The following is a 15,561-nucleotide window of genomic DNA, read 5'->3' as shown; positions in this document are numbered from 1 at the left end:
CTATTGCATCACATATATACCGATTAATATAAATTATCGACATAATCCTTAATATTTATTTAAAAAATAAAACAACAAATGGATGTGAGTTAATAAATGCATGACTACATCTAGATTTCATCATCTAATATATATGTCAAAGTTCATGAAGAATAGAATACATATTGAACATTTTCGTTAATAAAAAGCAATTCTTCGTAACATTTTTGTTTTACACCCAGATTTTCAGTAGCATTGCCAGTTTTAAGCGAGATAGCAGTTTCGCGAATTCGTCCGGGAGAAGAAAAGCGGTACTTACCCGGATACTGGTGCTGCGGCGGCAGTGCAAGAAGATGAGGCGGCAGGAACATGCTCAGGGTCCGGCAGGCGAGTGAGCCGGATTCTCCTCCGGCGGCCTCTCCCTTAAGCCTAAGGGATTTGGGCCGGGCCTTCCCATTTGCTGTCGGCCGAGGGCGGCATTAGGGCGGCTTAGGCCCTCCATCCATAACTTAGAGAAGAGACGGCCGCGCGGAGAAAAATCCATTCCCAATTTTTATCCGAGAAAAATCTGGATTTCGCAGACGGAGAAATATGTATCCATTCGTCCATCTCTCTCTCTCTCTCCCTCTCTTTCTCGTCCTCTTCTCCATTCTATTTTGGAAATGACTGATCTAGATAGAATTCAAAGGAGAACGAATAACTATCTCTTTTTGTGGAAAAGTATTGCTTTGTTAAATTGAAACGATGAAAACGGGGCAAAAAGAAAAATATCGGCAAAATAGTAGTTTTCTTTTAAAGATCAGATTCATGGAAACTAAATTTTGATTTACGCAGTTTTTTTTTTTTTTTTTTTTTTGCATTACAGATTTTAACAAAACTTTTATAGGTGTTGAGTATTTGATAGGAATAAATGGCTTCAATATTATCACAGCTTTTCCGACTACTAAGCTCTTTCATCCCCGTAAGTAAGCATTGACTAAATGTGATTAAATGGCGCAAAGACAATTTTCGATTCAATATACCATTAAATTACCGGTAAATTATGGTAAAAGAAAGGAAACATTTTCCACTCGCCTTTTTTTTTAATTAAGGAAGCCGTATTAAATCCATTGCAATGATTATGACATTTTCTGTTATATAAAGGGGGGGGGGGACATGTAATAGTTCAATAATTCTAGGCATGTTTTTTAGAGATTTTAATTTACTTATACAATGGAATTCGTATCTCACTGGTTAAAAGGTTTGTATTCTGATAGAAAATCGTACAACGATAACGTCTTACAAGAGATAGAAAATACATTCAATCATATATGTTAAAAACCGAAGAATATTTTTATATAGGATTACAAGGCAATACTTTATATAGGATTTTCATATTAGGATGATCTTGATTGGATTATTACAAGAGTATTATCTATGTTATATCATTGGTAAAAAGTTTTACGGCATTTATCACAAAAAACAAGAATGATACATCAGTTGTGAAAGGGTTAACTTAAATTCATTTCTTTCATTTAATATTCAGTGCGTCAACTAACTCTATAGTATTTAATTTTTGCGGCACAATTTTGATACGCATTTTCCGAAGACATCGAAGCATTTAACTGGTTAATGCGTTACTCGGAGAGAATTTTAAAAAATCAATTAGAATTATAAGCAATTAAAAATTAAACTGAATTTCGGCATTCTTCTGCAATAACCACTGAAAACATTAATGTACGAAAATAAATTTCACACCTTTTCAAAATTTAGAAATATAAAAACATAATTTTAATGATACCAATTTAATAGTCATGCAAATTTTTTTAAATACGTTTTAAAATAATACGTTAAAATACATTTACGTTTTTAATAGACATACGGGATTGATCTCAATCGGAAATGTTCATGTACACAATAAAAAGAACTTAAGTAAGACATTTAGAATAATACAGCTTTAGTATCAGACAATTTGGCGAAATCATGGACATGAAGTTGTTTCTAAATGATTTACCTGAACTTAAATATAACTTATATTCCCAGCGAGCCAGCTGATCAGTAGCTAATATCTAAGCCGAGAAGAAACATCAGAATCACACTTAGCCTGAAACAGGACGGCCCAACTGTTTGAATCGGGGGACTGGAAAGCTAATTTCTAGGGCCGTAAGATATAGGATTACAATAGGAAGAAATACTCTACATTTTGTGTGAAACCAAAGTCACGTTAAGAATGCGAATGAATAGACTGGCGTCATTGAAATGGTCTAAAATAATTATATTCAAAGCTTTATATCTCGGTTTGTTTAAGTTCAGGCAAATTAGTATTTTCGCTTAAAATACTAATTGTCAAAAATATTTTACATAATTTTTTAATGAGACTAATAGTATAGGGGACTGTTTAATTCTGTATAAAAATTCGGACATCGGTTTCTTTTTTTTTTTCTTTCAGAATTGCATTATTTGGCAAAAACAATATGAAATAAAATTCTTCACTTCGTTTGGAGTATTTTTTTCGCCTGGAAGCAGGTGCTCTAATAATTCAGCTAAATAGCTCTCCGACAGTGATAAAAGTGAGCACCTTGCATAATCCAAAATTTTGAATGCAGATATGCAATGTAGAAATAATATAGGAATTATACCATGAAAATAAAAGAACAATTCAAAGGAGGAAAAAACCGCCGATAGCTCTCAATTGTAGGTAAGAAAGTAGACTCGAAATATTGATATCAATAAATTTTTCTTTAATTAAGCGTTATTTTAATAAGAATGCTGCATTTTCTAAAATATATTTCAAGATGATTTCAGATAATTTACAAAAGATTTCAGATTTCAAGAAGATTTACAAAATAATATAAATTTTTTTTTAAAAATTAAACTTTTTTTTTGTGTGTGTAAAATTGAAAGTCTTGTGCTTTAAAAATGCTTCCAGGCAGAAATCATTGCATCTAATATACACATCATTTCTCTTATTGCAATTGAATAGAACTCAGATATGCATTGACGGCATTATAGATAACAACTATGAAATTTTTCAGAATTAAAGGAATAAAAATATTTTTCTCTTTCAGGATGTAAAAAAAGTCTTTAAATATAATTAACTTTTATGTTCATTTCACTTAATTATCAAAGTTAACTTTACTATTGAAATATTAAATGATCCGATACTCAGCTATAATTCAGTATACAAATTCAAATCATATCAATGGTGAAGTCCTTTTTTAAACCAGTTTTTCAGAAAAAGCACCTAAAAATTGCTTACTAATAAAAAATAGCGCATATCTATCATATATTGTGTGTATAAAATTAAATTTTAAATTATTTTCAATCATATACCTTTTCATCTAGATTTAATTTCAAATTTCACTTCAAGTGCCCTTTAACGGTTTATCATTTTATTGAAACGCAACTAATATGATATGCCGAGTAATCTTTGTTTTTTTACGTCAACGACTATTTTTCTAATAACTATTTCTCTTTTTCTTTTTATTTTTTATTACCTTGAAATCCTTTTTAAAATTAACACACAAAGTCTTCATTACTTGTGAATTTTTAAAACGTAAACTGCATAACATTAATTGCATATCAAAAAAAGAAAAAAAAATCGCCATCGATGCATTCTTCTTCTTTTCTTGTAAAACTGTTTTCTCAACGCAGCATTTTTTTTTTTTTTTTTTTTTTTGATGAAATGCTAACTTTTAACAGTCAGAAAATATAACCTTAAATAAAACATAAATAAAGTAAAGGACCAGTATAACTGCTATTAGCGAGCTCACTCAAACGCACTAGTCTTCTTTTTAACTCATATAATACTGAAAGTGTAAACTTTGATTATAAGTTTACTTAAAAGTTTAAAAAAAAAATTTTACCTTTATAAAGCAACTTTTATACTTTTAGCACCCAGCTTTATTATAAACTTGAAAAAGCAGAACTACATACTTTCATTTCTATTGAATAATCTAATTTAATTATAAATCAATTTTCTAGGGAATTAATTGGGCAAACATTCAGTTATTCCTTTTATAACCACTTATACCATGGTCCAGTGAAGTTGATTTTTCATATCCATAATGTATTATATTCTTGTATTACGAAAGTCTGACATTTGTTAATAATCAAAGTTAAGTTTCTAAAACAATAAATGTTTTATATTAAAATTTTATTGAGAATGAATCCCTAGATGATATCTTTAAACTAGTTGAACTAGTTTCGCCAAACAATAAAAGAGATCACGAATTCTCCGTGGCGCCATCTGTTGATTCAACAGGAACTATTTTTGAAACTGACAAGATACATCCGAACTTTATGAATTTGGTATTAAGCTATATAACATTTCTTTCATCTTCTTAAATTAATAAGAGTTATTATTACTTCTTAATAATAATTTTAAAATTTATATAAGCACTTATGAAAGAAATAAGCTATTTTCTAAGTCTTCTATCATAGTGAACTATTGAACTATAAAACTATTGAACCTTAGAAAATCATGCAAGCGAAAGAATAAAAGAAACGTTTTACAATGATATTAGTAAAACAAAAAAAAGTAATTAATCAGTTGCAACATATTACAATCTTTTCGATTCTTCATAAAATGTTGGACGATAGACGATAGCAAAACATAAGTAAAAAGAAAATTGCGTTAAACTAAATTCAAAAAGGAATAAAAAGACTGATTTGTGAATTTTTTATTATTTCTTCTCAACTTTAAAATTCGAAAAATTAAATTTAATTTTAGGAAACTTTAAATATTCCATACAGCCCCTAGACTAATTATACACGTATATATCTGTTTGTAATCTTTTACTAGAAATTAGCTTCGAATACCTCCGAGATAATATTATAAAACAAATTTAAAAAGTTACTACAAGTAAAGGGAAATTATTATCAAAAACTCTGCACTTATTAACTTAAATAGAAACTAGAAACATATTTTGGAACCACAGAATATATCTATGGATTACATTGAAAAACAATGAAATGTAATTTTTCCTGAATTATACTTCATTGGCGCTGCTACAGTATAAATTGCCCAGAAAGTTAGTTTAATATATTGAAAAAATAAGCAAGTTTCTTCCCAGCGAATTAAAGCTCCTATGATGAACTAATGAGTAAATTTTTTATCCACTTTATACTTCTGATTTTTCTCCATTACAAAATCCAGCATTGTGGCATACTTTTTTTTAAAAAAAATTATTGTTCCGCATTTATATAATTTCTGGTCCTTATCAATAAAAAAGTATCGTTGAATCTCGATCATTTCAAATATCGAACGATTAATAAATAGCAATTTAATGGTGTGAAGTCTAGGCTTTATGGAAATAATTTCTCAATTAAACTTCTGTAGTTTTTATAAGTAATTAAATCTATATATGACCTTTCGCTATCAAGAAGAAGCACGCTTTCATAGAAGTTTTTCCAATATAAAACATTTTTATTGTCTAATTTTACAAACTTTTAACTAAAAATAGTAAATCCCTTCATATTTACATCAAACTGATTTCATAGGTTTCATTTGACTTTCCTTATGCCAACACAAACCTCATCAGTTATTGATATAGTTTGCCTGACCCCACATGATTTTTTCTATTGTTGTAGTCACAAGCAATTTATTTTTCTTCACTATTTATTATTTGATTTTTTTTCTAAATGGATAATTTTCAGCATCTTTGGGAGGGAAATTGTAGATATAATACGCTCTATTATTAAATTTCTTTCAATTATTGATAATGAGGAGCTCAAATATCAATCATTTAAAAAATTCCAAAATCCAGAAATGCTTGTTAATGGTTGAAAAATGAACTTAAAAACTTCCTTTAATATCATGCATTAAAATATGATAATTTGAATTGGTAAATATGATTATCTTAATCTGGAAATCATTTAGTAATCATCAACTCGAGTTATTTAATCAAAAAGTTGGTCACCTTTAAGTAAAAAGTTAGCATAAATAAGTTGTTAAATTAGTTCTGACTTATAAATTACTTTAATTATCAACACCATAAATTCTATTTATTCCATAGTAATTATCAACATCATGATTTTCTTAGTTTTAAATGAAAATTCCTCTTCTCTCAACTTTTTAAAATCAAAATAATGCTATTAACTTTAAATAAAACTATGCGTAGTTTGAGTCAAATAGTAAGAATAAACTATTACTTAACAATAAATGATATAAGCCGAATGACAGACAGAAATTATTGAAAGATATAAGTAAACTGTCGAAACAAGCCCAAATATTTTTCTATCAACATAATTAAAACGCATTATATAAATTTGTTTAGAACGGCATTTTGTACTAATTATCACATTTTGCAATTATATTCCTTTAAAGACTGACTATTACATATGTAGCACTTTTTCTTCTTCTTATTTTTATTGATCAGTGCAAGAAGAAAAGCCATTGAAATTACTTTTATTTACAAATTTCCTATTTGTCATCATAGGTAAAAAGAATGTTTAATTTCATTGACGAATAAATGAGAAAAAGCTATTTAAGAATTTTTAGAAACTATTTATTACAATATGCCATTATATGTAAAAAAATTAATTGAAAAAACACAACATAAACTACTAAAAAAAAGCGTACTTACCTCAACGTATTGATTGAAAGAACTTTAAGAATAGAATATAACCGAAAGGTTCCTGTTATAGAATATAACCGAAAAAAGATTTAGCTGTTGGAGTTGCCACAAAAAAATAGATAATTTCACTTATTAAAGAATCATTGAAAAACTATTAGATTTTAATACTAATATCGATTTTATTTAATTTTTATCCTTTTAAAATAACGTTTGTAACCAAAAAAATATTTTGTAATCTAATTTTATTGACCAATGCATGAGGAAAAACTATTTATTTATGAATTTGTTATGAGTTTTTTATTACGATATGCCATTATATGTAAAAAATGAATTTAAAAAAAAAACAGAACATATTCTACCAAAAAAAGTGCATTTCAATCAATGTATTGATTTGATTGAAAGAATTTTAAGAAATATTCAAATATAGAATATGCACGAAAAAAATTTAGCTGTCGGAATTGCCACAAAAAAGGATAATTTGAATTATTAAAGTATCGTCTGAAAAACATCCCATTCTGCTTCTAGCATCGATTTTATTTAAATTTTATCCTTTTAAAAAATCGTTTGTAACCCAAAATTAAATTTTCATTATCCAAAATAAAATTTATTCTAATTTCTCTAATCTTAGGAATAAACAATAAAAATCAACAACGAAAAACATTCATCATATATTTCATGATAAGTCATTTAAATATTAAAGTTAAAGTTGTTTATTAAGTACTGCCATTAATACTTCGAATTTCAAGCCAGTTGTTTTAAATCTTTTATCATTTTTCTTCACAAATATGTTTTTAATATTTTTATTTAATTACTATTTTGGTTAAAAAAAATACATTAAAAACTGTATAGAATTTGTACGGCGCAAATGAAAAAAAAATTTAGTTTGTCTCATTGAAATACTATATAAAATAACTAGTCAAAAATAAGAATATATACAATAAAAATTTTCTTGATATTAACTTACATAAATGAATTAGTTAATTGAATTTCAATCAATATTTTTCATATATAAAATTTTTAGATGCAAACAGCTGAAATTGCTAGAGGAAGGGTCAAAAAATTCTTTGAAATAAAGGAATTAATATCCATTAAGCTTCGAATTAACAAAAAAAAAAACTATTGTCTGAATTTTCGCTTATGTCTTCTCATAAAAGAGTATCTATGTATGTGAGCTTGTGTACCATAGCGAAATTACATTTTCCATGTGATCATGTCATGGGTATGGATTGCAATACCGGGATACCGAATACCGGTATTTTGAGCCATTTGTACAATTTCGTAATACCGGTATTCACAGGTTTAAATACCGTTTTTTCGGTATTTACTATAATTTTTTTAAATTGTCTCCACTATATGTTCAGGGATCGCCAACATAACAAAATAGTATGCATTTTTGTTTTTATAATTATTTATTGATTAGAATACAAAGTTGCATCGTACAATCAAGAGAAGTGATAAAATACTGTTTGACAACAGATTGTAAAACCATCCGCGCTTTTGGCATGCGTTAGGATGGATTTAATTCGACAAAATAAGGGTGAGAGGAAAGATGAAAGGAGGAGATGTTCACATTTAACAATGAAGACTCGCGGTTTTATGAGGCGTAAACATTACAGATAATTAGTAATACAGAATGTCTTAAGGCATTTACATAATTATAATGATTTAAAAAATGAAAATGAAAAAGAAGAAAAGAGACTAACAATTCAAATCTGATCAAGTTTATAGTAAATTTTCTTAAAACTTTTTACCCACAAACCTATCCACATTCAGAAGAATTCGGTATAGTTATCGAAGATTATGATGACACTAATGTCGATAGTGAAAAGGAATTGTTTCTTGAACAAAAATTAGAATTAGCGATAAATAAAAAAATTTCAACGAACCAAAATACAATACAGAAATCAGCTATATCCAAAACCATCCGACGGGAAATCGATTTATTTGAAGATGAGGGATTAAGAGGTAAATACTTGGAAAAAGTATATCACGCACGCATTGCTAACAGTATCATCAACTAGCGTAGATGCCGAAAGAGCGTTTTCGACAATTGGTAATTTTTGCACAAAATTACGTTCCAGGCTTAATGACAGTATAATTGAATCACTATGTTTTTTAAGAACACATTTCCAAAATTTGTAATAGTACCACAGACTGAATAGTGACATTTACGGTTTTTTGTGATTTAAATAAATTAGATGTTCCTTTACTTTTTTGTGACTCTTAATGTACAGTTATAATTTATAAGTTACAAATTATTTTTTGTGATTTTTACACTCTCTAATAAAACAGGCAAATAAAACAAAACAAAAAACACACCTGTGTTCTCTTTCTTTTTCTAAAATTTCTACTACCAGTATTAAAACCGGTGTCCCGGTATTAAGATCTAAAAAATACCAAATACCGGTATCGAACTTTTAGTCCAATATTGCAATCCCTAGTCATTTGAGATGTCACTCTATTAGAAAGATTCATACTACACAATAAATAGAACAGGAATAAAATTATTAAAATAATGCCAAGAGATATTTTTTCTGAAAGAATCAAATGCATTAAGTTATGTATGAAATATTTAATTAAATTTTAATGCAACTAATATTTCTGACAAATCAACTGAGCTAGTTGGAGTTAAAAGGCAAATTATTAAACACATAAAGCATATACTGACAATTTTAGATAAATTTATATATCTATTTCTGACTGTAAGCATCTTTTCATTCATAAATAAATAAAAATTACTGCATAGAAGTTCAAATAATTATAAAAATATATAGATTGTTATATATTCCTTACAACCTTCCTGACGGGGAATCATGTTTTTCCTGAGCTGATTGTAATTCATGTTGGGAATCCATTCGTATTAGAGACATGGCATTGCATTTGTGTGTTCTGATTAACTTTGAAATATTCATTTTGACATTAAGTTTATTAGAATTTTCTTTTTACTTCCTCGTATACATAGTATGGAGAATAATAATCTTTAAAAAATTCGAACTGGAGATTTTGACGAATCTCCACGTTTTAGGCCTCCTTGTGTTCGAAAAATTATTTTTGTAAAATATCTGTCTGTCAGTCTATCTGTTACAAAGATAACTCAAAAACGCTTTGATCTAGAAGGATGGAATTTGGTATATAGTAGTTATAGTAAATTTTTAGATTTTTGTCACATTTCAAAAAAATCCAATCAGAGAAGTCTATCTACCCGGCTGTTCGAATATAATTTAGCATGATAACTACAAAGTGAAAAGAGCTAAATAGATAAAATTCGAAACACAGAATTAAAATCTATAATCTACACATCTATCAAATTTTGAGCCAAACGCTATGAATTGTCGATCTGTACTTTTAGAAACATCTAAAAGCGATCGCTCAAAGACAGTATGATTTAAATATATCAAATACGATATGTGATTTTGTGACTTCAAATGTAGTTTTGTGTCAAATTTTTGTTTCAATCGGTTGGAAAAAACGCATCTAAAACACAAATTCGATTTTCGGATACAATTAACTGTATTCCAAGGATTAATCGAAAAAAAAAACCTGCCCTAAGATTTAGTAAAAATGCTAAATTCACATCAAAAGTTAATATTTCGTAACTACCGCACGCCAATACTATGCAAGGTGTTTTCTGGGAAAACAACTTTATTAGAGAATATATGAGAAAGTTCTCGAGAGACCACTCTCGCTGGTTATCAAATACAGATATGGTGGTGGAAATATTGATAGTTTTTCGATAGCAAAGATGCCAGAGGAGGAAAAAAAAAGAACTTTTTAAAAGAGGGCAGGAAAGAATGAAAGAAAGGAAAAAAATTCGATCGTTAATCCGAGCCCTGGGAAAGCGGGGAAATGAAAAAAGTTGCGCCCATCTGCACCGCGTTACATTCTTCATTACATTTTTATGGCCAAGTGGACATCGGACGATGTTCATCGGCCACGAAATGAAACGCACCCTCTTCGCTGGAAAAAAATCTTCAAGTGTCACGCACACGCGGTCCATTCTCAGGTATTGCAAAGCGAGTTTTTAGTCCGGTAGCCATTTTTGTTCACATAACTGACAAGAGATGCCATCGAATATTATGCCTATTCTGTAGTCCCAGCATCCGATATCAATAAGAATATATTTTGATATACATTATGATTTAGATATCCAATATGATATTTTTGTTCACGTAAGTGACAAGAGATACCGTTGAACGTTCTGCTTATTTTGTAGTCACAGAATCCGATATATAATATGAATTAAGAAAATGTGGTTTATATATCCGAATATTATTCTGGACACTTTCATTTTTCATGTTTCTCTAAGCATATTATAATAGACAATCTTTTTTACAATTTATTATTAATTTTTCCATTTGTTTTTTTTTACATATAAATAGTTTTCTATTTAATATTAATTAGAAAATAGCTTCATATAATTTTTCTTTTTTTGTTAAAAATAATTATTCCCTGTTCTTATTTATTATTTACAAAGACAGGGAACGGATTGAAGAAATGAGTTCGGGATGAGATTTAGTATAATGGTAGTATGTTTTAGAATGTTCATTCATTAAAATATGAAAGCCCAATAATCAGCCAATTTCGAGAAAATGGCCTTCAAACTTTCATTATAGCTTATATAGTAATAAGATGTCACCAACGCCGAGAGCCCGAACAATGCAGTAGGTAAGGCGCCGACATCGCATTCACAAGACCTGAGTTCGGTCCTCGTTTGTAAGTTTTGTTTTGTTTTTTCAAAATCATTTCAAATTAATTTGGTGATTTACGAATAGTTTTTATTAATATGTTTTTCACTTTTTATGCAAAATTAAATGCTTATTGTCCTAATACTTGATTTATAATTTAATTTTTCGAAGAAATATAACTAAAGATATGAATGTTTTCTTAAAACTATTCAAAATTACTTAAATTAAATTTAATATTTTGATGAATGAACATTCTAAAGGCATAATATCATTATAGTAATTCTCATCTCGAATTCACTTTTCCACCCTTGTCCTCCCTTTTTTAGTCGTATTTGGCAATGAATTATTTTTATTACTTTCAATTTTAATCAATACTATCAATTCAATTTTTAATCAATACTATCAATTCAATTACTATCAATATTAATCTTGTTTTCTTTTTAACATGATAATTTTCAATTTGCATTATTTATAAAATGCTTTGTACAACATTGCACTAGCATTTTGTGCAGGCTGCCATCATAGGACATGCGTGATGCGATGATATACATGAGGTAGACACCTTTCAAGACGCTCTACAGGGTAGATCTTTGGAGCTAGAGTAACCAAACTGAGCACGTAGTTACTTCGTGGGTTGTAAATGCTCAGTAAGTAATGTTTTTAAAATAATAATTAGATTTTTAATTAAAAATTAGTTTAAATGTTTTTTCTTTACTTGGTAGCATGTTATCATCCAAGACATCATTTAAAACCACTTTAGAATTAAAAAAAATAATAATAAACTTTTATTATTACTAATTTTATGCCCATACATTTCTTTAAATTTATTTTAATAAATATTCAAAATATGTTCCCTTGTAATAATAATAATTTTTATTTTTTGAATTATTTAATTTATACTTAACGACGATATTAAAAGCAATTTTTTAATGATTGGTTCATTGCTGTATTTAAGAGTAAATTACAAAAACAAAATAAAAATAGATGAATCAAACTTAAAGCCTAATCTTACTAAAATATTTGAAATAGGAGCTTGAATTTCCTTTAAAATATTGTTTAGAATAAATCATCAATTTTTTTATGATCTTTTTCGTTCAGCATTTAAAATACATTTTACATTTCGATTGCTTTTTTAGACTTATTGAATTGATTTTTCTAAGCTTGAAATTATATTCTGTGTTAAATTAATACATTCTAAAGGTATTGTAATTGTGATATGCGCAAATATGCTTCACATTACAGTACAGAGATCCAAATTCATAATTATAAAATAAATCTTCAAATCTCAACAACATTGGATCACGATTATGTTAATTTATATATGGCTAGATGTTTATTCTCTATTAATGAAGAAATTCTAAGAGAAGATTTTTTTAAAGTATTTAAAACCTTCGCTATTGAGGGGCCAAATGATACATCGATATAACATGACCGATGTTTGCGATTTAGGTATTATGAAATCCCTCTTTTAATGATTTAATTTAGTTAAATAATATTAATGTCTCATTTAAAAACAACATTGGATCTATTTAGGACGGACTTAGTAATTTTAAGGACGAGGACGATGCTTGAATTATCACCCCTTCTCCAAGCTTCAGTGCCAAACCAACGGCAGGGCGTTTGATCCATATAAATGATTGATAGAAATGATTAAACCCAATTCATTCAAAATTCCTTTTAATATTTACAGATTTATTCAAAGGATTTTTTTAAATTTAATTCAACCTTTAAAATGTTTGTCTTAATAAATATATCTTTTTCATTGTCTTTAAATACATATCTGGGGTAAAGGAGAAAGAACTTTGCAAAATTAGCCAGTAAATACATTGGACAAACATCAATCAAGCATTTGTTTTTATATAATATATTAGATAAAACAACGTAAGAATTTTGTTCTTAAGCAATCAACATTACAATCAACTAAATGCTTATTTCTAAATAATTTTATCATACTCATCAAAGATTATGTAGTAACATAGATCCACTTAAAAGCATTTGTGCAAGTTGAGATAATTTAATATTAAAAACTTTTATTCTGTTGTTTCAAAACAAAATAGAGGGCATTTAACCACAAATAAAAATATCACACTTTATTGCTTAAAACAATGTTTTTTTGTTTTTTTTTACATTTATTTAGAAAGCTATTGATTTTTTTACATGTGTTGAAAATTACATCTAAACCATATTTGCAAGTATAAAATCGTTCAGTACTAATTGGTACAGGAAATTGCAAACATATGCAGTAACGGGTAAAAATAAAATCCCACGGCTTAATGTTGTATAAGTTGAAAGTGACTCTTAGCTCCTTTTTATTGGTGTAATATAATTTGACTTTTACAGATTTTATTTCCTTTTATATATTAATATAAATCATATTAATTATTAAATAAATGCTTCCTTTATTTTAGCTTTTAGATGTGATACTTCTTGTTTAATAAGCAAATTTAAAATTAATTTTTTTGAAGGAAATGATACTTTTTTTTAAAGATAAATTTGTCTTTAAATAAAAATGATAAAGTGGTAATAGGAAGTAATATAAATAGTCTGTCGAACATTTCGTTTTAATCCGTATAGTTAGCTCTATAAAATTATGTTTAACTAATGCGTTAGATCAATTTCTTCGTCCTTTGCATAATGTTTTCAGTTGAAAAATTAATAGATAATAGAAAAAGCAAAAATAATCAATTCTTAATCATTCTTCCTCTAAAAAATGATAATGATTTTCATGTAGAAATGATACCATTCTATAATTATTTGATGTTTTCGTTCATGTAACTATTTTTATTTATATTTTTAAGATATTTGATAGCATACCTTTATAATTCTATAAACAATTATAAGTTAAAAACTGCTAAAACCTTCGAAACAAAAACTTTTCGAATTCCATTTGATTACTTTTTTGGTCTGCTTTTTGTTTTTCTGATTTCTAAATTAACTTTAATCTTTTTCATAAGATCGTTGTATTGAAAAAAAAAATTGAACATATTCTTTTTAAAAATGTGTTCAAAAATGGTGGACAGCATAGCTTTGTGTTTAATCTATCCGTAGACAAGTGAGGCGACATAGCTGAAGTGAGAAATATTCCCCTCTAATAAGCACGAGGGGGTGAAGGGGGGAGCTTTTATAATCCCTTCTCCATGAACAAAACACGGGGAGTGCGACGACAATCATCCAAAAGAGGCAAATATTGATTATTCATTACGATCGGGGCAAGGCACTTATTAAGCAAAGTGTGATAGCATGATTTTTTTTGCCCGTGTTTAAATAGAGGGTAAGAACTCAATGAATATGATGTGATGTTGCAGTGTGGTATTACAACAGGTGAAGATATTGTAGCAGACACCTCCTCTTTCCCATCAGGGAGCTGTTGCAAGTGGAGTGACTCTCCTGCTTCTCCCCCCCCCCTTGATACACAATTGTCCTCTTCATGATGAATTTAGGGGAGGGGGAACATGTCGCTGCGTACTTCGCCACCTGTACTTTGCAAGTTTTGTCACGTTTCAGTGCTTGACCACTTTAGCAATGCATTTAAAGGATCATCAGTCAAAAGTGGAAAAGAGTAAGAAAACTCTAGTTACAACGAATATGACTACACCTTGACCACCGACAGGAACTTTGTTTTATATTCAATGTTGAATTGGGTCTTTCATTTAAGTTTCTTTCTGAATTTAGAATGCTGGCTTATCAATACTTAAGTAGTACTCTCTGGTATATGAAGTGTAGAGAAAGTAATATTCGAACAAACCGAGCTCGAGATTTTGACGAATCGCCATGTTTCAGGCCTCCTCGAATTCGAAAAACACATTTTTGGTATTATGTTTGTCTGTCTGTCTGTTAAAGCAAACTCAAACAAGATGAATGAAATTTAATACATGGTCTTTATACCAGAAAGGATGATGCAAATTTAATTCCAAAATTCACCTTTTCATTTCCCGAAATACCCTCATGACTAGAAACATAGCAGAAAACCAAAAAATGTTAAAAGCTTTCCGATTTTGCTTCTTCTTTCTGCAGGGATTATGCTATTTAATCTTCTTTGTATCGTTGCAGTTTTAATATGCATTATCGAAGCGAATATAATCCATGACTAGTATAGTGTGTAGATCAAATTTTATTACATTTGGTGGGGTAGATTATTTTATAAACAAGCTTCAAATATTCATGTTATTTAATGGGTAATATGTATGTACAGACTTTAAAACAAATCACAGGTTTATTATTTTATAAGCTTCTTCGAATGAGAATGTTTTCATATTTGTTTGAATGATATGCTATTTATCTTCAATTTTTATTATTTCTGTTCAATTTCATTGACAAAAATTTTTGGTATACAGTACTTT

At 28.3% G+C, this 15,561-nt stretch overlaps 1 non-coding gene across 1 annotated transcript; it reads right to left on the bottom strand.

The window, feature by feature from the left end:
* Positions 1 to 15,192: 15,192 nt before the first annotated feature.
* Positions 15,193 to 15,302, bottom strand: LOC129981782 (U6 spliceosomal RNA). The gene has a single exon (XR_008785358.1). It is a non-coding gene; the product is annotated as a U6 spliceosomal RNA (small nuclear RNA).
* Positions 15,303 to 15,561: the final 259 nt, after the last annotated feature.

The sequence above is a fragment of the Argiope bruennichi genome, chromosome 1 (assembly GCF_947563725.1).
Source record: "Argiope bruennichi chromosome 1, qqArgBrue1.1, whole genome shotgun sequence".
Lineage (NCBI taxonomy): Eukaryota > Metazoa > Arthropoda > Arachnida > Araneae > Araneidae > Argiope > Argiope bruennichi.
This window is presented reverse-complemented; position numbering and strand designations above follow the sequence as displayed.